Here is a 27,836-nt window from a genome sequence, read left to right as displayed (position 1 = left end):
ACGTGCCGTATGTTACCGTGCAGAAGTGCAACCCAGATTGGGCGATACATCAGCTTTTAGAAAACTGCTGGGGTGATTATGGTCTTTGAACAAATTATGATCTCGAGGATTTAACGCCCCTTGGAGACGCGAGTGTGTATCGTTCTAAAATATTTCCCAGCTGCATTGACATCTGCCTCACAATTAAATTGAAATCCTCCAGCTCGCAAAAGCGTCAGAGCGACGCGTCGATATCAAAAGCTGTGTGCATCGTTCTTGTAGATAATGAGCTCCTAGTCGCAAGAGAAATTATGCTCCATCCAAAGAGTGCTGCGTCGTCGATATTCTGTCTTGCTAATGAAGGTGTAATTTTTAAGTATGTGAACTCCTACCTCCATTGCGCGAGTTACCGATCCATCGGTACTATACACCACCCCTCCCCCTAAACCACCTCGCCTACACAAATAGAAGACATCGAACCGGGAAGCTTTGCGATACAAAGTTGCAACATAAACATCAACGGCGAGTCAGCTGCCGTCATCCGCCCAGAGAGCTGACACCACATTCTTTTCGCTCAGACAGGGCAACGCATACGATTCCATATACATACTTATAAACATACTTATACTTTCTGCTGTGTCAGATACTTTATTTCTAAGAACCTTAACATTGTAACACATACATACATATTCACTATTAGCTTATTTAAGACGAAAGGAAAATGCGACGATCAGTCGATGTTGAGCACCAAGAACTTGTGGACATATCCATGTTAAAATCTCGAAATAAATCACTGATTCTCGCAACAAATTACTGATCGTATTCCTCCTCACAACCCCCCGTCTTCCGCATTACAATACCTCACGAAGCTCCCCGGAGGTAACTGGCGCAGCCGGGAAACTGGAATGGAAAATACATTATTAAACCTTTTATTAGCCTTACTGTAAGTAGTTGTGGGAAAAGAGCGAGAATGAAAAATATGTTCGAACAAAACAAAAAGTGCAAAAATGTCTAAAAATTCTAAAAGTAATCACAACAAAAGTTCTACTACAATACATAAACCGCCTTAACAAACATACAAATCACTTATATATATAACAATATATATAACAAATACGCTGTATTCGTGAAATATGATGTGTGATGTACTTGTGTGAAATCAATCGCTGAAAGTCACTGCCGAAGTTTATTAAGGCCAAGTACCACATCATTATTTTCACGTGTACATATATATATGCGCAAAACAACTAAAGCAATATACACACACACAAATATTTCAAATGCAGAAAATGTAGTGTACCTGTGTGGCATCAATCGCTGATAAACCACTGCCGAAATATTAAAGGCCTGGTACTACATCGCAACAATACATACATATACAACAAAAATATATACGCAACATAACCATACATACATACGTGTAAAAGTGACGTGTAATGTACTTGTGTGAAATCAATCGCTGATAGTCACTGCCGAAGTTTATTAAGGCCAAGTACCACATCATTATTTTCACGTGTACATATATATATGCGCAAAACAACTAAAGCAATATACACACACACAAATATTCCAAATGCAAATAACATTATTCGAGCAATGAAATGTATGATTCTTAAGGCTGGATACAAAACCACAAATCACATATAAATTGCACACCTTAATAAAAAGGAAAACAACAAGAAATCCTTCCATGGGGCATACCAATCTATCTCCATCCACAACTTCAATAACACCAACCTCTTAGCAAAAGTGCCACTAGGGAAAACACTCGTGATAGGAAACTATAAAAAAATTAGCCACATAATTGATCTGTCCGAATACACCAACTGTATCGGAAAATTATATCACACTATCGATACCCTAAGACACGATGAAACACTCACCGACTCTATATTAATACTAAATGCTAAGCTAGCCCAAACTCAAAGTAAAATAGACGCACTAACACCCTTTTCACGCCACAAAAGAGGTCTTATTTACGGGTTAGGTAGTTTAGTCAAAGTCGTCACTGGCAACATGGACGCCAATGATGCAAAGAATATAGAAACGGAAATTAACCACCTAAAAAGCCAATCCACCACCATCTCAAATAACTTCAAAATACAGAACTCATTTAACGATGAAGTTCAACTACGGTTCGAAAACTTAACAAGACACATTAACAACGAACAGAATTTAATTAAAAACTTCTTCGAAAACATTCAAAATACAATTTACAAAAAAATATATAACAATGAAGAAGAAATAAAGAAACTACAGTATATAAATAGGCTTAATTATAATATAGATTTATTACTTAGCCATTTAAATGACATTATAGAAAGTACACTGCTTGCCAAAATTAATGTTATCCCAAAACTCATCTTAGATAAGACAGAAATAACCAAAATCAAAAAAATTTTTGAAACCCAAAACTATACAATAAAATCCGAACAGCACATTTATAACCTGTTAAAAATGAACACAGTCAATTACCAAGACAAAATAATTTTCAGTATCAAAATCCCTATTTTTATTAATTCTAACTATGAAATGGCAAGATTAATTCCTCTTTCAATTAACTCCACACAATTTGTAATAGCAACTAAGTACTTAATATATAATAACAAAAGTAATAGTATGTTTTCAACTATGTATAAATGCCCTGTAATTGAAGAACAATTCATCTGCGAAATCGATTCCATCAATAATCTTAAAAATAATACTTGCCTGGGACACCTTACCCAGAATAAAACCAGCTACTGCGACATAAAGGAAACGGGACTCACGACTGATGTCTTCGAACCGGAAAAAGGCTTCATATTTATATTTAACGGGTACAACCTCCCAATCATCTCCTCCAACCAAACCAAAACGAACATCAACGGATCGGCCATAATTAAATATAATAATTGCACATTACGAATCAATGAAATTAACTACGACAACACGGTGGTATCAACAGAAGAGCATCCCGACTTCTTCCTACCACCAATGCGGAAACTAATAAAAAATGCCACTGTCGACGTACTTACCTTAGAAAGACTTTACCTGGATACGATCACAACATCCAACAAACTACTGGTCGTCACCGCAGGAAACGCTCGACACTCGACAACCCTGTACATCCTCTTCACCATATCCCTAATCGCCGTAATACTCACCTGGACACTTCGTAGGGACACCCACATCTTCCATACCGGGTCCGAACACATCCTTCCAATCGTCGCTCCACCAATTCCTCCGTTATGGCCGTCGCTCCAAACTGGGGGGGGAGGAGTTACCGATCCATCGGTACTATACACCACCCCTCCCCCTAAACCACCTCGCCTACACAAATAGAAGACATCGAACCGGGAAGCTTTGCGATACAAAGTTGCAACATAAACATCAACGGCGAGTCAGCTGCCGTCATCCGCCCAGAGAGCTGACACCACATTCTTTTCGCTCAGACAGGGCAACGCATACGATTCCATATACATACTTATAAACATACTTATACTTTCTGCTGTGTCAGATACTTTATTTCTAAGAACCTTAACATTGTAACACATACATACATATTCACTATTAGCTTATTTAAGACGAAAGGAAAATGCGACGATCAGTCGATGTTGAGCACCAAGAACTTGTGGACATATCCATGTTAAAATCTCGAAATAAATCACTGATTCTCGCAACAAATTACTGATCGTATTCCTCCTCACAACCCCCCGTCTTCCGCATTACAATACCTCACGAAGCTCCCCGGAGGTAACTGGCGCAGCCGGGAAACTGGAAAGGAAAATACATTATTATACCTTTTATTAGCCTTACTGTAAGTAGTTGTGGGAAAAGAGCGAGAATGAAAAATATGTTCAAACAAAACAAAAAGTGCAAAAATGTCTAAAAATTCTAAAAGTAATCACAACAAAAGTTCTACTACAATACATAAACCGCCTTAACAAACATACAAATCACTTATATATATAACAATATATATAACAAATACGCTGTATTCGTGAAATATGATGTGTGATGTACTTGTGTGAAATCAATCGCTGAAAGTCACTGCCGAAGTTTATTAAGGCCAAGTACCACATCATTATTTTCACGTGTACATATATATATGCGCAAAACAACTAAAGCAATATACACACACACAAATATTTCAAATGCAGAAAATGTAGTGTACCTGTGTGGCATCAATCGCTGATAAACCACTGCCGAAATATTAAAGGCCTGGTACTACATCGCAACAATACATACATATACAACAAAAATATATACGCAACATAACCATACATACATACGTGTAAAAGTGACGTGTAATGTACTTGTGTGAAATCAATCGCTGATAGTCACTGCCGAAGTTTATTAAGGCCAAGTACCACATCATTATTTTCACGTGTACAAATTAGGGAAAGGTTTGCCGGCGGTTAACACGCGCGGCTTTTACTAATCGGACGTCAGGCGGAGCCGTGACAATAAAAAGATTAGGAGTTTACTTTTAATGCTTTATTATCCCGAGCCAAGCGGAGCTGTAGCGTCGGAGGCAAAATCAGAACTGAATATAAAAATACAAGAATTCAAACTTATGAGCTAGCATGAAAACGAAACACATTGTTGCGATCCCATATTCGTAGCGGCCACGCAAATCTGCAGTGTCTGCCGGCTACGTATCGACTTCCGGCATAATGCTTACGTTGCAGTATGACGATGTCGTCGTATTTTATGCGCCCGTGGGAGCGACGTTAGCTTTAGTTAACTACCCCCCCCTCAAGACGGAGGCCGCCCTCGGCCGACCTTAACTCAGCAATTGCCACGTTCAGTCGTCTTGCGGACCTCTTGGCCTTCCAGGCGCGCCAGCCCACAATGGCAACACATAACAGGAGGCAACATGATGCTGCTACGGTCAGTGCCACTCGCTGGGGTAGTTCGGCGTTGAATTCTTCTCTGAACCTCTGGATTGTCTCTAGGTTACCTTCATTTAGGCGATGAAGGTACGGGAGACTGAGCACGCTTTGGTGGGAGGTGATGTTCAGCAGAGGGAATTTCGCTACCCCCGGTACTCTGTTCTGGATCCCGTTCTGGTTGACGTACAGGGTTCCGTTAATGACGGCACGTCGGGTGAAGGTAACAAGATGCGTACCATGCACCCAGATTTCAGAGCCGTTGTCCACTCGTACCTTGGCGGCCCTGTCGTTGATGATGACGATCCCCTCATCTACATAGGTGATGGGGTCCAGGCTGCTGGGTTGTATTTCGCAGTGCGCCTCGCCGTCTGCATGGAGTTCTTTCGCACAAGAGCTGCCTGATGATAGCTGGCAGAAGGTGGCGCTGGTTGATGCGGTGCAAGCTTTGACGGTGTAGACCTCGTTGTCGCATTCTGCGATAACGCCATCATCTAAACGTAGCATGGCTCCTTCGTGACTGACGGGGAAGATAGTAATTTTCTTACAGGCGAACTTAATTACCGGAAATTTAATGATAAAGTGTAATGCGTTATTGGACTGCAGAACCTTTACGGACGATACGGACATGAGGTCCCCTATGGGGGTGTTGGTGGGCTCCTCTAGCCAAACTGAACTCAAATCTGCGTGATCAAGAATATTTGGGCTAACAATGTTCATTTTTGCAAGTGTCACGGCCAACATTAAATTTTGAAGCTCCATCATGAGCATTCTATTTCTCGCGAGCAACGTTTCATACAAATGACCGGAGTCAATTTGCGACGCTTTTGCTGTTTTGAGGATTAAGTTGACAGTGGCAGTTAATTTATTGATTTGACTTTGGATTTTTGTGTTGATTTCTATCTGCCTATTGTTCGCGTCTATCAATCGCGCCTCTACGACCCTACTGTTTTGCAAATCGCTGGCATCAGGTGTACCGGCTACAACCTTAAGTATAGAGCCCAGGAAGTCCAAGCTTCTGGCCACTCGATGGTGCGCGCCCAGCGCATCCAGCAAGTCCCGGAGGTGTGCTGAATCTACTTTCAGCAAATTTCTCATGTGTGACTGCGGGAAGTGGCTAAGCAGACCGACCGTCTCCTCTACTACACGTGCGTACTCCGAAAGATTCGCGGAGTGTCTCACGTAGGCGAAATTCTCCCACACCAAGATCTGGCCATTGACTATGGGAATGTATTTGGCGCGCGAATAATCGGTGATGTGAGCCGATGCCAATGATAGAGACACGAGAAGGATAAGATTGGTCCTGTGGGTGAAAGTTTAAATGGTTGATTTTTCTATTTTGTAGACAAGGGGAACCCAACACCAATAATAATAAAAATGCTTAAGAATATAATGTGCGCGGATGGCGCTACGCTTAGATCTATTAAAAATTACGCCAAGTGGCTAGAAAAAAATTTAAAATTAAGCGAAACACTGACCTCGCTGCTGAGCGCGTCATTTTAAATTGTCCTTGTGGACCACCCTCCCCTCAATGAGGACCGTGGTCCCCATGTCCGCTTCTACAGCTCTTTCCTCGCACAACGGCGTGAGCTTGTTGCCGAGTCTTCGGTTGGATTTTACCAACACTTTTTCGCCAACATCGAATGTCCTATTCTGCCGCGAGGCGTTTTCTCTGGCCCTCAGCGCGGTCTGAGCCTTCTGGATCCTTTTGCGGATCTCTGGCTGTGGCTCATCGGGGTGTGTTAGGACGATGTCAGCCGGTCTCCTGTCGATGACCGAGTGAATCGACTTATTATACTGGGTAGTGGCCAACATTACTATTTCGACCGTATCACTCAAGCCCTTGTCTATCTTTATGCATCTGGCTAGCTCCAGCAACGTGCTATGGAAACGCTCCACCTGCCCGTTGGAGGTGCTGTGCAGTGGTGGTGCGTTTGTAATGCTTACACCAAAGTTGTTATACAGCATGGACACGATCGTGTGCGACTTCAACGACGGTTCGTTGTCGCAATAAATGGTCTTTGCCCTCGGGAAAAAGTTCATGAGCTGAAGCAGCGCTGGCTTCAGGTCTTCAATAGTTCTCGAGGTGATTGGTTGTACGACGGCAAATTTAGAGAACTTGTCGACGCAAGTGAGGAAAAACTTTTTGTCGGTAGAGAAAATGTCGATGTGCAACATTTCCCCTGTGTGTGACGGTATTGGTGTTTCACCGAGTTCTTGTTTTCTCGGGTGCCTGTCATACTTTGCCCTCGCACAAGTCCTGCAATTCTGCACGATCTCGTTGGCCAGCTTGGCCATTTTGGGGAAGTAGTATTCCGACAATACCTGCTTTACATTTTCTTGCGCTGCTCTATGCGCCCTATTATGTTCAGCAGTTAAGATTTCCCTTCTTTCTTCGATTCTGAGAACGTCCACGACACGGTTCCTGCAATGCCAGAACTTTGTGGCTGGGAACCTCCGGACTATCTCATCTTGTATCATTGCGAGCGTGTGCAAATCGCAATGGAAGGCGTTTACGGCCCTTGGGACGATTGTGTCTGCCAGTTCGTCTAATAAGGACCCCCTGCAGACGAAGTTAACCGTGTGGCGCCTTTTATTCCCAAATAAAATAAAGGTATTTTTAGACGGGAAACGTGCTTCTTCCAGTATTATCTGGTTCTGGAAGCAGTTCAATGGCTTGTCCGTTGACTCGATTGTGTGGGTGAGAGACACCTCACTGTGAATCGTTGCTGCGCAAGATTCGGGCTCTTCTTGCTCCAGCACATTAAGCTGTTGTCTGGACAAGGCGTCCGCTACCAGGTTCTATTTACCGGGCTTGTAAAATAGACGAGCATTGAACTCGTCTATGCGGGCCTTCCACCTCTTAATTTTTGCGTTCGGGTTTGATTCTGACACAGAAAATGTTAACGGCTGATGGTCAGTGAAGATATTTATATCTTTCACTCCATACAAGTAATGCCGCAGTTTAGCCAGGGCCCAAACGATAGCCAATAACTCACGCTCGTTAGTCGCGTAGTTGGCTTCACTGTCTTTAAGAGTTCTTGAAATCATTGTTATAGGGCGGCCCTCTTGAGACAACACCGCACCTATACCATGGGCTGAAGCATCTGTCGTTAGATCAAATGGCTTCTTATAGTCCGGGTAGCTGAGCATGACATCTTCTGATGCCAATATATTGCGCAGCTTTTGGAACGCTTCTCGCTGGGACCCAGAGAAATGCACCTGAATGTTCCTTGATCTATGCCTACTAACTGTTCCATTTTCGCCCTTTAATATGTTTGAAATGGGCCTTGCTATAGCAGCGAAGTCTCTGATGAAACACCTATAGTAGCTCGCGAGGCCCAGGAACGACCTGACTTCAAATACCGTCTTAGGCTCTGGGAATTCTTTTATGGCCTTTACCTTTTCTGGGTCCGTTGTTGCACCGTTACTGGTGACAATGAACCCGAGAAAGCTCACGCTTTTCTTAAAAAAACGCGATTTCTCGATCGATACTCTCATGTTAGCTTCTTGTAAGCTCTTTAGCACCCACTCTACATGTTTGATGTGAGCCTCCTCGTCTTGCGAGAAGATGATCACATCGTCAACATAAACATAGCAAAATTTGCCTATTTGTTCCCGTAGGATGTCATCGATCGTTCTTTGGAAGATGCCGGCGGCATTCCTGAGGCCAAATGGCAATCTCTTAAACTCATACTTTCCTCCGTTTACCGAGAAGGAAGTTTTTTCGCGATCGCGCTCCGCTAGTACGTCTTGATGGTATCCTGATTTAAGATCCAGTGTCGAAAAATAGTGTGCTTTGCCCAAATTGCATAATATCATTGATATATTTGGCATGGGGTATTTATCGGGAATGGTGTGCTCGTTAAGCTTGCGAAAGTCTATCACCAAGCGCTTCTTGCGGTTTCCCGCATCATCGGTGCCCTTTTTATCTACTACCCATATGGGGTTGTTGTAGGGGGATGCCGATTTCTGAATTATATCGTTTCTTAGAAGATCTTGGATCTCCTTATTAACGAAGTCAGCTACGCCCATGGGATATGGGTACAGCTTGGCATAGATGGGCTCTTCGCTCACCGTTCTGATGGTGGCGACCACCGAAGTATTGTATGGCAGAGCCTCGTTTGGGTCTGCAAAGGCCTTTTTTCTGGCCTTTAATAATTTCCGAAAAGTCTCCCGCACTGAAGCGGGTGCATCTGAGCAATCCACATCGGTGAAATTGACATCAGTGCATTTGTGGAAGGAGATTTTCTCAACTTCCGTACCCCATTTGAGCTGACCGGAGGCCAAACAGAGTGACGCCCCAGCCTGAGCTAACAAATCGAGACCGATTATCCCATCGAAGGTTGACAAGTCTGGTAAAATAAAAAATGTTGCTTTCACGTTGAACAACGCAACAAGGCATTTTTGTGTGACGGTGGTTGAGCCATGGATAGAATGCAAGGTGAATTGTGAGTTAACCGGACGGACGCCACGCAACCCCTTGTGTGGTTTGATGTAATTTTTGGACGTGCCGGTATCAATAAGGAAGCTCATATCCTGCCCTGCTACTCTTCGTCTGATGACGGGTAGCAGGGATTTTCCCCTAAAAAATTGAGGGCGTCAGAATCACTTTCGGCATCGTCCTCGATCTGCGCCACAGCGCCGTTGGCGGCTTCGGCGTACGAGGTCTGCCCCTGCCCGGCATCTTGGGTTACATGATTCACCCTTTGTTGCTTGCCCTTTCCGTTAGAGCGATCGGACATGGCCGACCGCTTGCTGACGCCAGCGGAGGCCTGGGTGGGCTGTCTATATCTTGACAGCGAAGGGTCTACCTCCATTGGTTCTGGAGCACTGGCGCGAGTTTGCTGCTCGGCATTTCGCAGGCCGAATTGGCCTTGCTGCTTGTTCTGTCTACTAAAATGTGGGTTCTTTGACCCGCTTGCCTGTGCTTCTTGTTGGGGTGGCTTGACCCGCTGTTGGGTACTTGCCTTGTGTTCTTTTTCCTCAATGCTTCTCGCGAAGTTGGCAGCGAACGCATATCTTTCATGGTTCGATTCCACCTCTTGCGCGAGCGCCAGAGCTGACGGCAAGTCTCTTGGCTTTGCTGAGAACAGCACATCTGTGAGACTACGCTTGAGTCCCGAAACAAACACACGTAGTGCATCTTCGCGGAACTTTTCGCAGAGGCCCTTTGCTAGGACCGGCTCGTATGACATGTTGACTTTATTAGTCAACAATGTAAGCTTTTTGCCGACTTCATCATAGTATTGCAGCAGAGACATGCTGCCTTGTCTCAGCGTGGCCAGCTCTTGCTCGATTACGTGAACTGGACGTTTGTCGCTGTACGTGAAGTCGAGGCGACTTATAATCGCGTCGAAGTTAAGAGCTGTGCCGAAAGAGGCTAGAACAACGTCCGCGGCCCCCCTGATTTTGTTTCTTATAATTATGACCGCCTGATAATGGCGTGAACTGCCGTCGTACGGCCTAAAAATATGATAGGCTGCGAGAGCCGCCTGTCTCCATGAAACATACGATTCATGTGCGCCTGCAAACTCGGGCAAGCATTTGACGGCATCTAATGGCTCGTCGCAGCGGATATCATTTCTTATCTCTATGGGTGCATAAGCTTGCACCTCTGGTGGCGTAATATGCGCTGCGGCCAGCTGCTGGGCCATTGACTCGACTTTGTCAATCAAGACCTTATTTGTAGCGGCTTGCTCAGCTAAGGCAGCGGTGACGGCTGCCTGTATTATGAGTCTCAACTGGTCTGGGTCCATGACGCTGTCTGTAGGACGAGGTGAGGGTGGGGGTGAGTGTGTGCGTCTTGGCACTGAACGGCGAATGCGATGGTCGTCGCAATCAGAGTCAGAATCACTACACTGTCGGCGAGTGGTTCTATAGAGGAGGAAGGGTGAAGTCATATGCCTCTAATATAAACAACGAAAACTTGAACACAACACTTGAGGATGGAGGCAACAAAGTTGCCAAATTCCACGGATCGTATTACGTTGAACGACCAAACAAAACAATTGAAACAAAGGCAGACGGAAAAAAAATATTTGTGCGCGCATGCGTTTGGTGCGCCGCTTTTTGTAATTATTCAACAAATATTTATGTATTTTTGCTGCCAATAGTTTACTATTTTCTGTCAACTTAATCCACTACTAGTTTCACGTATTTTAAGACTTTTTATTATTTAATTACATTTAAGACAAGACACTTGCAAAAACTGTGCTTATGTGCTTATTTTTATTTCGCAGGTTTTAGGGCAGTTTAAAGAAAGGTTCCCACTTACATTTTTTGGTGTTGTGTTGCGTCCCAAACTGAAGTCGGTGTCTGTTGTTGTACACCGCTTGTCTCTGCCTCCCAGTTGTCCAGATAGCTTGCGCGCTAATCTGATAAGTCGCTGCCCGAAGAGCTCCAGCGGCTTCGGTGTTACGTGAAATTAAATTTGCGCTATAGCGCACCTCGGCCAACTGCACTCAAGAGGCGAGTTCAATGACGTTTCCGCTGTGCTGCCTGTGTTGACGTAGGTCAGCAGTAGCCACTTGTCAGATTGTTCTGTTGTAAGCAACAGTGGTCACAAGCACTTGTTTTTGTTGTTGGCACTTGACGTTTGTCACTACAGCCCTGTTGACGTGGCTGAGTTTTATTCACTTTTAGTTAGATTTTAGATTTTTAGAAATTTTTAAGCTTGCTTGTCACTAAGCCCTGTTGATGTGGCTGAGTTTTATTTACTTTTAGTAAAATTTTAGATTTTTAGAGATTTTTAAGTTTGTGGGTAATGACTGACGCACTGTCAAATACCACTGGTTGGGCGCCAATTAGGGAAAGGTTTGCCGGCGGTTAACGCGCGCGGCTTTTACTAATCGGACGTCAGGCGGAGCCGTGACAATAAAAAGATTAGGAGTTTACTTTTAATGCTTTATTATCCCGAGCCAAGCGGAGCTGTAGCGTCGGAGGCAAAATCAGAACTGAATATAAAAATACAAGAATTCAAACTTATGAGCTAGCATGAAAACGAAACACATTGTTGCGATCCCATATTCGTAGCGGCCACGCAAATCTGCAGTGTCTGCCGGCTACGTATCGACTTCCGGCATAATGCTTACGTTACAGTATGCCGATGTCGTCGTATTTCATGCGCCCGTGGGAGCGACGTTAGCTTTAGTTAACTTACATATATATATGCGCAAAACAACTAAAGCAATATACACACACACAAATATTCCAAATGCAAATAACATTATTCGAGCAATGAAATGTATGATTCTTAAGGCTGGATACAAAACCACAAATCACATATAAATTGCACACCTTAATAAAAAGGAAAACAACAAGAAATCCTTCCATGGGGCATACCAATCTATCTCCATCCACAACTTCAATAACACCAACCTCTTAGCAAAAGTGCCACTAGGGAAAACACTCGTGATAGGAAACTATAAAAAAATTAGCCACATAATTGATCTGTCCGAATACACCAACTGTATCGGAAAATTATATCACACTATCGATACCCTAAGACACGATGAAACACTCACCGACTCTATATTAATACTAAATGCTAAGCTAGCCCAAACTCAAAGTAAAATAGACGCACTAACACCCTTTTCACGCCACAAAAGAGGTCTTATTTACGGGTTAGGTAGTTTAGTCAAAGTCGTCACTGGCAACATGGACGCCAATGATGCAAAGAATATAGAAACGGAAATTAACCACCTAAAAAGCCAATCCACCACCATCTCAAATAACTTCAAAATACAGAACTCATTTAACGATGAAGTTCAACTACGGTTCGAAAACTTAACAAGACACATTAACAACGAACAGAATTTAATTAAAAACTTCTTCGAAAACATTCAAAATACAATTTACAAAAAAATATATAACAATGAAGAAGAAATAAAGAAACTACAGTATATAAATAGGCTTAATTATAATATAGATTTATTACTTAGCCATTTAAATGACATTATAGAAAGTACACTGCTTGCCAAAATTAATGTTATCCCAAAACTCATCTTAGATAAGACAGAAATAACCAAAATCAAAAAAATTTTTGAAACCCAAAACTATACAATAAAATCCGAACAGCACATTTATAACCTGTTAAAAATGAACACAGTCAATTACCAAGACAAAATAATTTTCAGTATCAAAATCCCTATTTTTATTAATTCTAACTATGAAATGGCAAGATTAATTCCTCTTTCAATTAACTCCACACAATTTGTAATAGCAACTAAGTACTTAATATATAATAACAAAAGTAATAGTATGTTTTCAACTATGTATAAATGCCCTGTAATTGAAGAACAATTCATCTGCGAAATCGATTCCATCAATAATCTTAAAAATAATACTTGCCTGGGACACCTTACCCAGAATAAAACCAGCTACTGCGACATAAAGGAAACGGGACTCACGACTGATGTCTTCGAACCGGAAAAAGGCTTCATATTTATATTTAACGGGTACAACCTCCCAATCATCTCCTCCAACCAAACCAAAACGAACATCAACGGATCGGCCATAATTAAATATAATAATTGCACATTACGAATCAATGAAATTAACTACGACAACACGGTGGTATCAACAGAAGAGCATCCCGACTTCTTCCTACCACCAATGCGGAAACTAATAAAAAATGCCACTGTCGACGTACTTACCTTAGAAAGACTTTACCTGGATACGATCACAACATCCAACAAACTACTGGTCGTCACCGCAGGAAACGCTCGACACTCGACAACCCTGTACATCCTCTTCACCATATCCCTAATCGCCGTAATACTCACCTGGACACTTCGTAGGGACACCCACATCTTCCATACCGGGTCCGAACACATCCTTCCAATCGTCGCTCCACCAATTCCTCCGTTATGGCCGTCGCTCCAAACTGGGGGGGGAGGAGTTACCGATCCATCGGTACTATACACCACCCCTCCCCCTAAACCACCTCGCCTACACAAATAGAAGACATCGAACCGGGAAGCTTTGCGATACAAAGTTGCAACATAAACATCAACGGCGAGTCAGCTGCCGTCATCCGCCCAGAGAGCTGACACCACATTCTTTTCGCTCAGACAGGGCAACGCATACGATTCCATATACATACTTATAAACATACTTATACTTTCTGCTGTGTCAGATACTTTATTTCTAAGAACCTTAACATTGTAACACATACATACATATTCACTATTAGCTTATTTAAGACGAAAGGAAAATGCGACGATCAGTCGATGTTGAGCACCAAGAACTTGTGGACATATCCATGTTAAAATCTCGAAATAAATCACTGATTCTCGCAACAAATTACTGATCGTATTCCTCCTCACAACCCCCCGTCTTCCGCATTACAATACCTCACGAAGCTCCCCGGAGGTAACTGGCGCAGCCGGGAAACTGGAAAGGAAAATACATTATTATACCTTTTATTAGCCTTACTGTAAGTAGTTGTGGGAAAAGAGCGAGAATGAAAAATATGTTCAAACAAAACAAAAAGTGCAAAAATGTCTAAAAATTCTAAAAGTAATCACAACAAAAGTTCTACTACAATACATAAACCGCCTTAACAAACATACAAATCACTTATATATATAACAATATATATAACAAATACGCTGTATTCGTGAAATATGATGTGTGATGTACTTGTGTGAAATCAATCGCTGAAAGTCACTGCCGAAGTTTATTAAGGCCAAGTACCACATCATTATTTTCACGTGTACATATATATATGCGCAAAACAACTAAAGCAATATACACACACACAAATATTTCAAATGCAGAAAATGTAGTGTACCTGTGTGGCATCAATCGCTGATAAACCACTGCCGAAATATTAAAGGCCTGGTACTACATCGCAACAATACATACATATACAACAAAAATATATACGCAACATAACCATACATACATACGTGTAAAAGTGACGTGTAATGTACTTGTGTGAAATCAATCGCTGATAGTCACTGCCGAAGTTTATTAAGGCCAAGTACCACATCATTATTTTCACGTGTACAAATTAGGGAAAGGTTTGCCGGCGGTTAACACGCGCGGCTTTTACTAATCGGACGTCAGGCGGAGCCGTGACAATAAAAAGATTAGGAGTTTACTTTTAATGCTTTATTATCCCGAGCCAAGCGGAGCTGTAGCGTCGGAGGCAAAATCAGAACTGAATATAAAAATACAAGAATTCAAACTTATGAGCTAGCATGAAAACGAAACACATTGTTGCGATCCCATATTCGTAGCGGCCACGCAAATCTGCAGTGTCTGCCGGCTACGTATCGACTTCCGGCATAATGCTTACGTTGCAGTATGACGATGTCGTCGTATTTTATGCGCCCGTGGGAGCGACGTTAGCTTTAGTTAACTACCCCCCCCTCAAGACGGAGGCCGCCCTCGGCCGACCTTAACTCAGCAATTGCCACGTTCAGTCGTCTTGCGGACCTCTTGGCCTTCCAGGCGCGCCAGCCCACAATGGCAACACATAACAGGAGGCAACATGATGCTGCTACGGTCAGTGCCACTCGCTGGGGTAGTTCGGCGTTGAATTCTTCTCTGAACCTCTGGATTGTCTCTAGGTTACCTTCATTTAGGCGATGAAGGTACGGGAGACTGAGCACGCTTTGGTGGGAGGTGATGTTCAGCAGAGGGAATTTCGCTACCCCCGGTACTCTGTTCTGGATCCCGTTCTGGTTGACGTACAGGGTTCCGTTAATGACGGCACGTCGGGTGAAGGTAACAAGATGCGTACCATGCACCCAGATTTCAGAGCCGTTGTCCACTCGTACCTTGGCGGCCCTGTCGTTGATGATGACGATCCCCTCATCTACATAGGTGATGGGGTCCAGGCTGCTGGGTTGTATTTCGCAGTGCGCCTCGCCGTCTGCATGGAGTTCTTTCGCACAAGAGCTGCCTGATGATAGCTGGCAGAAGGTGGCGCTGGTTGATGCGGTGCAAGCTTTGACGGTGTAGACCTCGTTGTCGCATTCTGCGATAACGCCATCATCTAAACGTAGCATGGCTCCTTCGTGACTGACGGGGAAGATAGTAATTTTCTTACAGGCGAACTTAATTACCGGAAATTTAATGATAAAGTGTAATGCGTTATTGGACTGCAGAACCTTTACGGACGATACGGACATGAGGTCCCCTATGGGGGTGTTGGTGGGCTCCTCTAGCCAAACTGAACTCAAATCTGCGTGATCAAGAATATTTGGGCTAACAATGTTCATTTTTGCAAGTGTCACGGCCAACATTAAATTTTGAAGCTCCATCATGAGCATTCTATTTCTCGCGAGCAACGTTTCATACAAATGACCGGAGTCAATTTGCGACGCTTTTGCTGTTTTGAGGATTAAGTTGACAGTGGCAGTTAATTTATTGATTTGACTTTGGATTTTTGTGTTGATTTCTATCTGCCTATTGTTCGCGTCTATCAATCGCGCCTCTACGACCCTACTGTTTTGCAAATCGCTGGCATCAGGTGTACCGGCTACAACCTTAAGTATAGAGCCCAGGAAGTCCAAGCTTCTGGCCACTCGATGGTGCGCGCCCAGCGCATCCAGCAAGTCCCGGAGGTGTGCTGAATCTACTTTCAGCAAATTTCTCATGTGTGACTGCGGGAAGTGGCTAAGCAGACCGACCGTCTCCTCTACTACACGTGCGTACTCCGAAAGATTCGCGGAGTGTCTCACGTAGGCGAAATTCTCCCACACCAAGATCTGGCCATTGACTATGGGAATGTATTTGGCGCGCGAATAATCGGTGATGTGAGCCGATGCCAATGATAGAGACACGAGAAGGATAAGATTGGTCCTGTGGGTGAAAGTTTAAATGGTTGATTTTTCTATTTTGTAGACAAGGGGAACCCAACACCAATAATAATAAAAATGCTTAAGAATATAATGTGCGCGGATGGCGCTACGCTTAGATCTATTAAAAATTACGCCAAGTGGCTAGAAAAAAATTTAAAATTAAGCGAAACACTGACCTCGCTGCTGAGCGCGTCATTTTAAATTGTCCTTGTGGACCACCCTCCCCTCAATGAGGACCGTGGTCCCCATGTCCGCTTCTACAGCTCTTTCCTCGCACAACGGCGTGAGCTTGTTGCCGAGTCTTCGGTTGGATTTTACCAACACTTTTTCGCCAACATCGAATGTCCTATTCTGCCGCGAGGCGTTTTCTCTGGCCCTCAGCGCGGTCTGAGCCTTCTGGATCCTTTTGCGGATCTCTGGCTGTGGCTCATCGGGGTGTGTTAGGACGATGTCAGCCGGTCTCCTGTCGATGACCGAGTGAATCGACTTATTATACTGGGTAGTGGCCAACATTACTATTTCGACCGTATCACTCAAGCCCTTGTCTATCTTTATGCATCTGGCTAGCTCCAGCAACGTGCTATGGAAACGCTCCACCTGCCCGTTGGAGGTGCTGTGCAGTGGTGGTGCGTTTGTAATGCTTACACCAAAGTTGTTATACAGCATGGACACGATCGTGTGCGACTTCAACGACGGTTCGTTGTCGCAATAAATGGTCTTTGCCCTCGGGAAAAAGTTCATGAGCTGAAGCAGCGCTGGCTTCAGGTCTTCAATAGTTCTCGAGGTGATTGGTTGTACGACGGCAAATTTAGAGAACTTGTCGACGCAAGTGAGGAAAAACTTTTTGTCGGTAGAGAAAATGTCGATGTGCAACATTTCCCCTGTGTGTGACGGTATTGGTGTTTCACCGAGTTCTTGTTTTCTCGGGTGCCTGTCATACTTTGCCCTCGCACAAGTCCTGCAATTCTGCACGATCTCGTTGGCCAGCTTGGCCATTTTGGGGAAGTAGTATTCCGACAATACCTGCTTTACATTTTCTTGCGCTGCTCTATGCGCCCTATTATGTTCAGCAGTTAAGATTTCCCTTCTTTCTTCGATTCTGAGAACGTCCACGACACGGTTCCTGCAATGCCAGAACTTTGTGGCTGGGAACCTCCGGACTATCTCATCTTGTATCATTGCGAGCGTGTGCAAATCGCAATGGAAGGCGTTTACGGCCCTTGGGACGATTGTGTCTGCCAGTTCGTCTAATAAGGACCCCCTGCAGACGAAGTTAACCGTGTGGCGCCTTTTATTCCCAAATAAAATAAAGGTATTTTTAGACGGGAAACGTGCTTCTTCCAGTATTATCTGGTTCTGGAAGCAGTTCAATGGCTTGTCCGTTGACTCGATTGTGTGGGTGAGAGACACCTCACTGTGAATCGTTGCTGCGCAAGATTCGGGCTCTTCTTGCTCCAGCACATTAAGCTGTTGTCTGGACAAGGCGTCCGCTACCAGGTTCTATTTACCGGGCTTGTAAAATAGACGAGCATTGAACTCGTCTATGCGGGCCTTCCACCTCTTAATTTTTGCGTTCGGGTTTGATTCTGACACAGAAAATGTTAACGGCTGATGGTCAGTGAAGATATTTATATCTTTCACTCCATACAAGTAATGCCGCAGTTTAGCCAGGGCCCAAACGATAGCCAATAACTCACGCTCGTTAGTCGCGTAGTTGGCTTCACTGTCTTTAAGAGTTCTTGAAATCATTGTTATAGGGCGGCCCTCTTGAGACAACACCGCACCTATACCATGGGCTGAAGCATCTGTCGTTAGATCAAATGGCTTCTTATAGTCCGGGTAGCTGAGCATGACATCTTCTGATGCCAATATATTGCGCAGCTTTTGGAACGCTTCTCGCTGGGACCCAGAGAAATGCACCTGAATGTTCCTTGATCTATGCCTACTAACTGTTCCATTTTCGCCCTTTAATATGTTTGAAATGGGCCTTGCTATAGCAGCGAAGTCTCTGATGAAACACCTATAGTAGCTCGCGAGGCCCAGGAACGACCTGACTTCAAATACCGTCTTAGGCTCTGGGAATTCTTTTATGGCCTTTACCTTTTCTGGGTCCGTTGTTGCACCGTTACTGGTGACAATGAACCCGAGAAAGCTCACGCTTTTCTTAAAAAAACGCGATTTCTCGATCGATACTCTCATGTTAGCTTCTTGTAAGCTCTTTAGCACCCACTCTACATGTTTGATGTGAGCCTCCTCGTCTTGCGAGAAGATGATCACATCGTCAACATAAACATAGCAAAATTTGCCTATTTGTTCCCGTAGGATGTCATCGATCGTTCTTTGGAAGATGCCGGCGGCATTCCTGAGGCCAAATGGCAATCTCTTAAACTCATACTTTCCTCCGTTTACCGAGAAGGAAGTTTTTTCGCGATCGCGCTCCGCTAGTACGTCTTGATGGTATCCTGATTTAAGATCCAGTGTCGAAAAATAGTGTGCTTTGCCCAAATTGCATAATATCATTGATATATTTGGCATGGGGTATTTATCGGGAATGGTGTGCTCGTTAAGCTTGCGAAAGTCTATCACCAAGCGCTTCTTGCGGTTTCCCGCATCATCGGTGCCCTTTTTATCTACTACCCATATGGGGTTGTTGTAGGGGGATGCCGATTTCTGAATTATATCGTTTCTTAGAAGATCTTGGATCTCCTTATTAACGAAGTCAGCTACGCCCATGGGATATGGGTACAGCTTGGCATAGATGGGCTCTTCGCTCACCGTTCTGATGGTGGCGACCACCGAAGTATTGTATGGCAGAGCCTCGTTTGGGTCTGCAAAGGCCTTTTTTCTGGCCTTTAATAATTTCCGAAAAGTCTCCCGCACTGAAGCGGGTGCATCTGAGCAATCCACATCGGTGAAATTGACATCAGTGCATTTGTGGAAGGAGATTTTCTCAACTTCCGTACCCCATTTGAGCTGACCGGAGGCCAAACAGAGTGACGCCCCAGCCTGAGCTAACAAATCGAGACCGATTATCCCATCGAAGGTTGACAAGTCTGGTAAAATAAAAAATGTTGCTTTCACGTTGAACAACGCAACAAGGCATTTTTGTGTGACGGTGGTTGAGCCATGGATAGAATGCAAGGTGAATTGTGAGTTAACCGGACGGACGCCACGCAACCCCTTGTGTGGTTTGATGTAATTTTTGGACGTGCCGGTATCAATAAGGAAGCTCATATCCTGCCCTGCTACTCTTCGTCTGATGACGGGTAGCAGGGATTTTCCCCTAAAAAATTGAGGGCGTCAGAATCACTTTCGGCATCGTCCTCGATCTGCGCCACAGCGCCGTTGGCGGCTTCGGCGTACGAGGTCTGCCCCTGCCCGGCATCTTGGGTTACATGATTCACCCTTTGTTGCTTGCCCTTTCCGTTAGAGCGATCGGACATGGCCGACCGCTTGCTGACGCCAGCGGAGGCCTGGGTGGGCTGTCTATATCTTGACAGCGAAGGGTCTACCTCCATTGGTTCTGGAGCACTGGCGCGAGTTTGCTGCTCGGCATTTCGCAGGCCGAATTGGCCTTGCTGCTTGTTCTGTCTACTAAAATGTGGGTTCTTTGACCCGCTTGCCTGTGCTTCTTGTTGGGGTGGCTTGACCCGCTGTTGGGTACTTGCCTTGTGTTCTTTTTCCTCAATGCTTCTCGCGAAGTTGGCAGCGAACGCATATCTTTCATGGTTCGATTCCACCTCTTGCGCGAGCGCCAGAGCTGACGGCAAGTCTCTTGGCTTTGCTGAGAACAGCACATCTGTGAGACTACGCTTGAGTCCCGAAACAAACACACGTAGTGCATCTTCGCGGAACTTTTCGCAGAGGCCCTTTGCTAGGACCGGCTCGTATGACATGTTGACTTTATTAGTCAACAATGTAAGCTTTTTGCCGACTTCATCATAGTATTGCAGCAGAGACATGCTGCCTTGTCTCAGCGTGGCCAGCTCTTGCTCGATTACGTGAACTGGACGTTTGTCGCTGTACGTGAAGTCGAGGCGACTTATAATCGCGTCGAAGTTAAGAGCTGTGCCGAAAGAGGCTAGAACAACGTCCGCGGCCCCCCTGATTTTGTTTCTTATAATTATGACCGCCTGATAATGGCGTGAACTGCCGTCGTACGGCCTAAAAATATGATAGGCTGCGAGAGCCGCCTGTCTCCATGAAACATACGATTCATGTGCGCCTGCAAACTCGGGCAAGCATTTGACGGCATCTAATGGCTCGTCGCAGCGGATATCATTTCTTATCTCTATGGGTGCATAAGCTTGCACCTCTGGTGGCGTAATATGCGCTGCGGCCAGCTGCTGGGCCATTGACTCGACTTTGTCAATCAAGACCTTATTTGTAGCGGCTTGCTCAGCTAAGGCAGCGGTGACGGCTGCCTGTATTATGAGTCTCAACTGGTCTGGGTCCATGACGCTGTCTGTAGGACGAGGTGAGGGTGGGGGTGAGTGTGTGCGTCTTGGCACTGAACGGCGAATGCGATGGTCGTCGCAATCAGAGTCAGAATCACTACACTGTCGGCGAGTGGTTCTATAGAGGAGGAAGGGTGAAGTCATATGCCTCTAATATAAACAACGAAAACTTGAACACAACACTTGAGGATGGAGGCAACAAAGTTGCCAAATTCCACGGATCGTATTACGTTGAACGACCAAACAAAACAATTGAAACAAAGGCAGACGGAAAAAAAATATTTGTGCGCGCATGCGTTTGGTGCGCCGCTTTTTGTAATTATTCAACAAATATTTATGTATTTTTGCTGCCAATAGTTTACTATTTTCTGTCAACTTAATCCACTACTAGTTTCACGTATTTTAAGACTTTTTATTATTTAATTACATTTAAGACAAGACACTTGCAAAAACTGTGCTTATGTGCTTATTTTTATTTCGCAGGTTTTAGGGCAGTTTAAAGAAAGGTTCCCACTTACATTTTTTGGTGTTGTGTTGCGTCCCAAACTGAAGTCGGTGTCTGTTGTTGTACACCGCTTGTCTCTGCCTCCCAGTTGTCCAGATAGCTTGCGCGCTAATCTGATAAGTCGCTGCCCGAAGAGCTCCAGCGGCTTCGGTGTTACGTGAAATTAAATTTGCGCTATAGCGCACCTCGGCCAACTGCACTCAAGAGGCGAGTTCAATGACGTTTCCGCTGTGCTGCCTGTGTTGACGTAGGTCAGCAGTAGCCACTTGTCAGATTGTTCTGTTGTAAGCAACAGTGGTCACAAGCACTTGTTTTTGTTGTTGGCACTTGACGTTTGTCACTACAGCCCTGTTGACGTGGCTGAGTTTTATTCACTTTTAGTTAGATTTTAGATTTTTAGAAATTTTTAAGCTTGCTTGTCACTAAGCCCTGTTGATGTGGCTGAGTTTTATTTACTTTTAGTAAAATTTTAGATTTTTAGAGATTTTTAAGTTTGTGGGTAATGACTGACGCACTGTCAAATACCACTGGTTGGGCGCCAATTAGGGAAAGGTTTGCCGGCGGTTAACGCGCGCGGCTTTTACTAATCGGACGTCAGGCGGAGCCGTGACAATAAAAAGATTAGGAGTTTACTTTTAATGCTTTATTATCCCGAGCCAAGCGGAGCTGTAGCGTCGGAGGCAAAATCAGAACTGAATATAAAAATACAAGAATTCAAACTTATGAGCTAGCATGAAAACGAAACACATTGTTGCGATCCCATATTCGTAGCGGCCACGCAAATCTGCAGTGTCTGCCGGCTACGTATCGACTTCCGGCATAATGCTTACGTTACAGTATGCCGATGTCGTCGTATTTCATGCGCCCGTGGGAGCGACGTTAGCTTTAGTTAACTTACATATATATATGCGCAAAACAACTAAAGCAATATACACACACACAAATATTCCAAATGCAAATAACATTATTCGAGCAATGAAATGTATGATTCTTAAGGCTGGATACAAAACCACAAATCACATATAAATTGCACACCTTAATAAAAAGGAAAACAACAAGAAATCCTTCCATGGGGCATACCAATCTATCTCCATCCACAACTTCAATAACACCAACCTCTTAGCAAAAGTGCCACTAGGGAAAACACTCGTGATAGGAAACTATAAAAAAATTAGCCACATAATTGATCTGTCCGAATACACCAACTGTATCGGAAAATTATATCACACTATCGATACCCTAAGACACGATGAAACACTCACCGACTCTATATTAATACTAAATGCTAAGCTAGCCCAAACTCAAAGTAAAATAGACGCACTAACACCCTTTTCACGCCACAAAAGAGGTCTTATTTACGGGTTAGGTAGTTTAGTCAAAGTCGTCACTGGCAACATGGACGCCAATGATGCAAAGAATATAGAAACGGAAATTAACCACCTAAAAAGCCAATCCACCACCATCTCAAATAACTTCAAAATACAGAACTCATTTAACGATGAAGTTCAACTACGGTTCGAAAACTTAACAAGACACATTAACAACGAACAGAATTTAATTAAAAACTTCTTCGAAAACATTCAAAATACAATTTACAAAAAAATATATAACAATGAAGAAGAAATAAAGAAACTACAGTATATAAATAGGCTTAATTATAATATAGATTTATTACTTAGCCATTTAAATGACATTATAGAAAGTACACTGCTTGCCAAAATTAATGTTATCCCAAAACTCATCTTAGATAAGACAGAAATAACCAAAATCAAAAAAAAAAACCCAAAACTATACAATAAAATCCGAACAGCACATTTATAACCTGTTAAAAATGAACACAGTCAATTACCAAGACAAAATAATTTTCAGTATCAAAATCCCTATTTTTATTAATTCTAACTATGAAATGGCAAGATTAATTCCTCTTTCAATTAACTCCACACAATTTGTAATAGCAACTAAGTACTTAATATATAATAACAAAAGTAATAGTATGTTTTCAACTATGTATAAATGCCCTGTAATTGAAGAACAATTCATCTGCGAAATCGATTCCATCAATAATCTTAAAAATAATACTTGCCTGGGACACCTTACCCAGAATAAAACCAGCTACTGCGACATAAAGGAAACGGGACTCACGACTGATGTCTTCGAACCGGAAAAAGGCTTCATATTTATATTTAACGGGTACAACCTCCCAATCATCTCCTCCAACCAAACCAAAACGAACATCAACGGATCGGCCATAATTAAATATAATAATTGCACATTACGAATCAATGAAATTAACTACGACAACACGGTGGTATCAACACGGTGGTATCAAGAGCATCCCGACTTCTTCCTACCACCAATGCGGAAACTAATAAAAAATGCCACTGTCGACGTACTTACCTTAGAAAGACTTTACCTGGATACGATCACAACATCCAACAAACTACTGGTCGTCACCGCAGGAAACGCTCGACACTCGACAACCCTGTACATCCTCTTCACCATATCCCTAATCGCCGTAATACTCACCTGGACACTTCGTAGGGACACCCACATCTTCCATACCGGGTCCGAACACATCCTTCCAATCGTCGCTCCACCAATTCCTCCGTTATGGCCGTCGCTCCAAACTGGGGGGGGAGGAGTTACCGATCCATCGGTACTATACACCACCCCTCCCCCTAAACCACCTCGCCTACACAAATAGAAGACATCGAACCGGGAAGCTTTGCGATACAAAGTTGCAACATAAACATCAACGGCGAGTCAGCTGCCGTCATCCGCCCAGAGAGCTGACACCACATTCTTTTCGCTCAGACAGGGCAACGCATACGATTCCATATACATACTTATAAACATACTTATACTTTCTGCTGTGTCAGATACTTTATTTCTAAGAACCTTAACATTGTAACACATACATACATATTCACTATTAGCTTATTTAAGACGAAAGGAAAATGCGACGATCAGTCGATGTTGAGCACCAAGAACTTGTGGACATATCCATGTTAAAATCTCGAAATAAATCACTGATTCTCGCAACAAATTACTGATCGTATTCCTCCTCACAACCCCCCGTCTTCCGCATTACAATACCTCACGAAGCTCCCCGGAGGTAACTCGCGCTCTGAAATTTTGGATTGTATGTCTCTAGTCGCCTCTAGTCGTCTTAGCCTGAATCGATGAAATGTCGTACACCAGAATAGGTGAGGGCAAACGTGGAAGACCGATTGTCTGCTTACATTGTTCATTGTTTAACACCCGACAGCGTTTCCAACAAACACTTTGAATTGTTGGCAATGTACTTCCCGAAGTATCTGTGGCTTTGTAGCATTGATTCGGTGTACGATGGCTGAGTTTTTGGAAAGTCTTGGCCTGATGGCCTGATGGTTTAACGAGAAGATCTCCATCATGACTCATGCCAAAGGAAGACTGGTGAACATTACTCATTTATCCAGCATAAAGAGAGTTTCAAGATTGGAAGTCCAGAGCTTCTGACAATACCGTCACCGTAATCAACACCGTGGCAGTGATAGATCATAAGGACGAGATCTTAGGCGATAACATAGTGACTCTGAAAACTACTAACATGTACAAAAGGCCAGTGCAGCGGCGTAGTGATCATCACCCTGCATTAGAGAAGATCGCGTGGCAAAAAGTTTTAATATCAGTTCGATAGAGGTGCCGTGTCAGTTTTTCGGTTTTTGTGGGCGTTAGAGTGAACGTGGCAACATCATTTAACAAACTTGCGCTGTGTCTATGCCTCTGGAATCTGCATTCCCAATCTAAATTTTCTAGCTTTTATAGCTCTAGCTATAGGTATCGAGGTTCATACGGATGGACAGACAGACGGACGGACGGACAGACAAACGGACGGAGAGACGAATGTACAGACGACCATGGCCAGTTCGACTCGGCAATTGATCCTGATCAAGATATATATACTTTATATGGTCGGAATCGCTTCCTTCTACCTGTTACACACTTTTTAACGAGTCTAGTATACTCTTTTACTCTACGAGTAACGGGAATAATTAGCAAAATCATGAGGATGGACACGTGTCCAAAAGAATATCATTCAAAATATGAATTACCCCAAGCAACGAAGCTCTAGACTCTTGAAAAAGAAAACAAGATAGAATGCTATAGTCGAGTTCCCCGACTATCAAATACGCGTTACTCAGCTAGTGGAAGTGCAACGTGAAATTTAAACATTTTCTGAAGTATCGGTAAAAGGTAAAATAAATAATTTAAAACAATTTTAAAAGTGTGGGCGTACGGGTTTTGGGCGGTTTGTACGCGTTGGAGTGGGCGTGGCAAAAAGTTTTTATTAAAATTTTATTTTATGAAAATTGATTATATTTACAAGATATTTTCAAAATACTACAACATTTTTCAAAAGTGTGGCCGTGACAGTTTTGTGTGGCATGTGGGCGTTAGAGTGGGCGTAGCAAAAAAACTTGCGCTGCGTCTATGTCTCTGGAAGCTGTGTGCTTAATGGCAACATTCTAGCTTTTGTAGTTCCTGAAAACGAGGCGTTCTTACGAACAGACGACTCGGCTATTGATCCTGATCAAGAATATATATACTTTATATGGTCGGAAGCGTTTCCTTCTGCTTGTTACGTACTTTTCAACGAATCTAGTATACCCTTTTACTCTACGTGTAACGGGTACAATTATGTAAGAGATTACGGAAGTAAAACAGAGCCCGAGCAAGAAAGAGGCAAGTGAAGCAGCAAAGGCAGTAAGGATCAGAATAGCAGCATAGCAACAGGATTTTCGGGGAGTGGAATTCAGGAGAAACAGCCGCAAGAGGGAAGTAAAACGGAAAATGGTATTGAAAAAAACCCGAGTAATTTTACCCGTAACTCGTAGAGTTATAGCAAAGACATTATAATAACAATATGCCATACGATTCTTTTGCACACGATTTTTGTGTACTGGCTCCAGGCTCTCTCGAATTAGCGACAGTCGATCACTGTATGTGTGCACATACATGTATGCTCATGTATTGTAAATTTGACAAAATATGCCTTTTGTAATCGATTGACACTATTTAAAAACTCTAATTTTGCATTGCCTTAATGTATTGTAAATTTGACAAAATATGCCTTTTGTAATCGATTGACACTATGTAAAAAACTCTAATTTTGCATTGCCTTAACATGATAATTATTTTTATACATTATTTTATACATTAATATTTTTTAAACATTATTTTATACATGTTGAGAAGGCTAAAAAGTTAATTTTATTGAAAGTTGTTACGTACACTCTAAATATAAATTCAAAGGGCTTTGAAGATTCGCACATTTTATTATTGCAATATTCAGATTAAAAAAGACCTACAATAGACGATAACCATACATTGAAAAATATTGTGTTTAGCGTTCCGCAGCCTCAATAAGTTACATCCGGAAAGGATCTAAGTTCGCTTAGAAAGTGTGAGCAGTGACAATAAACAAAAAATCAGCACATTAAGCTCGCATAATAATAACCAGCAAACTAAAATAGTGAACCTATGCATTCCGGACCACGGAACACAGTATGTTTTTTATATATCTTTTATATATACATTTATGCATATTCTTGTGCCAATTCTACTTTCTTACGATTAGTATAAGTATATATAATACATATTCTTGTAATAGTGGTAACCATAAGGGATTAGGCAATATATCTCATGGATAAAAAATAGATATTTAATGTTTAATATTGGTAGAAATAAAAATAACTTTGCAGCGGCGAGTATCCGTCTTGTTTTTTATATGCCCTCAGAGCGACGTTTCTAGTCGTGAATAGCCAAAATTTTTAGTTGACGTGTGCACCGTGGTCCGGTGGTGAATTCGATACTCTCCGCTAAGACAATGGTTGTCAACACAGCATCTGTATACTTGCCGTTAATTCTTATATTACTCGTGGACCTAGCCAGCAATATATTAGTCTATAAAGATATGCTATTATTTTAACTACATCAAAATGTGTAGGTAAACATATTTCACAAGGGGGTAAGAAATGATGACATAACGTCTAACATACAACCTTGACAAACGGGGATCGTATTTCGCGGCCCGCTTGGACACGGAGGCCGTGAGGCGTGAAGGGAGGGAATGTGGCCGAAACATTGCCCGATCGTTTTTACGATCAAGCTAACAGCTAAGCTTGTGGGGCAGTGAGGACTGCTGACTAACGAGCGGTTAAATGTT

General features: G+C 43.1%; 3 long non-coding RNA genes across 3 annotated transcripts; all 3 read right to left on the bottom strand.

Moving 5' to 3' along the window:
- Positions 1-601: 601 nt before the first annotated feature.
- Positions 602-1,845, bottom strand: LOC113563910. Its single transcript, XR_003407690.1, has 2 exons — positions 1,636-1,845; positions 602-879 (listed from the first exon to the last, which is right to left on the bottom strand). It is a non-coding gene; the product is annotated as an uncharacterized LOC113563910 (long non-coding RNA).
- A 1,609-nt stretch (positions 1,846-3,454) lies between these two features.
- Positions 3,455-12,359, bottom strand: LOC113563900. Its single transcript, XR_003407682.1, has 2 exons — positions 12,150-12,359; positions 3,455-3,732 (listed from the first exon to the last, which is right to left on the bottom strand). It is a non-coding gene; the product is annotated as an uncharacterized LOC113563900 (long non-coding RNA).
- Positions 12,360-13,968: 1,609 nt separating this feature from the next.
- LOC113563901 lies at positions 13,969-22,873 on the bottom strand. Its single transcript, XR_003407683.1, has 2 exons — positions 22,664-22,873; positions 13,969-14,246 (listed from the first exon to the last, which is right to left on the bottom strand). It is a non-coding gene; the product is annotated as an uncharacterized LOC113563901 (long non-coding RNA).
- Positions 22,874-27,836: the final 4,963 nt, after the last annotated feature.

The sequence above is a fragment of the Drosophila erecta genome, unplaced genomic scaffold (genome assembly GCF_003286155.1).
Source record: "Drosophila erecta strain 14021-0224.00,06,07 unplaced genomic scaffold, DereRS2 tig00000021-arrow-pilon, whole genome shotgun sequence".
Lineage (NCBI taxonomy): Eukaryota > Metazoa > Arthropoda > Insecta > Diptera > Drosophilidae > Drosophila > Drosophila erecta.
This window is presented reverse-complemented; position numbering and strand designations above follow the sequence as displayed.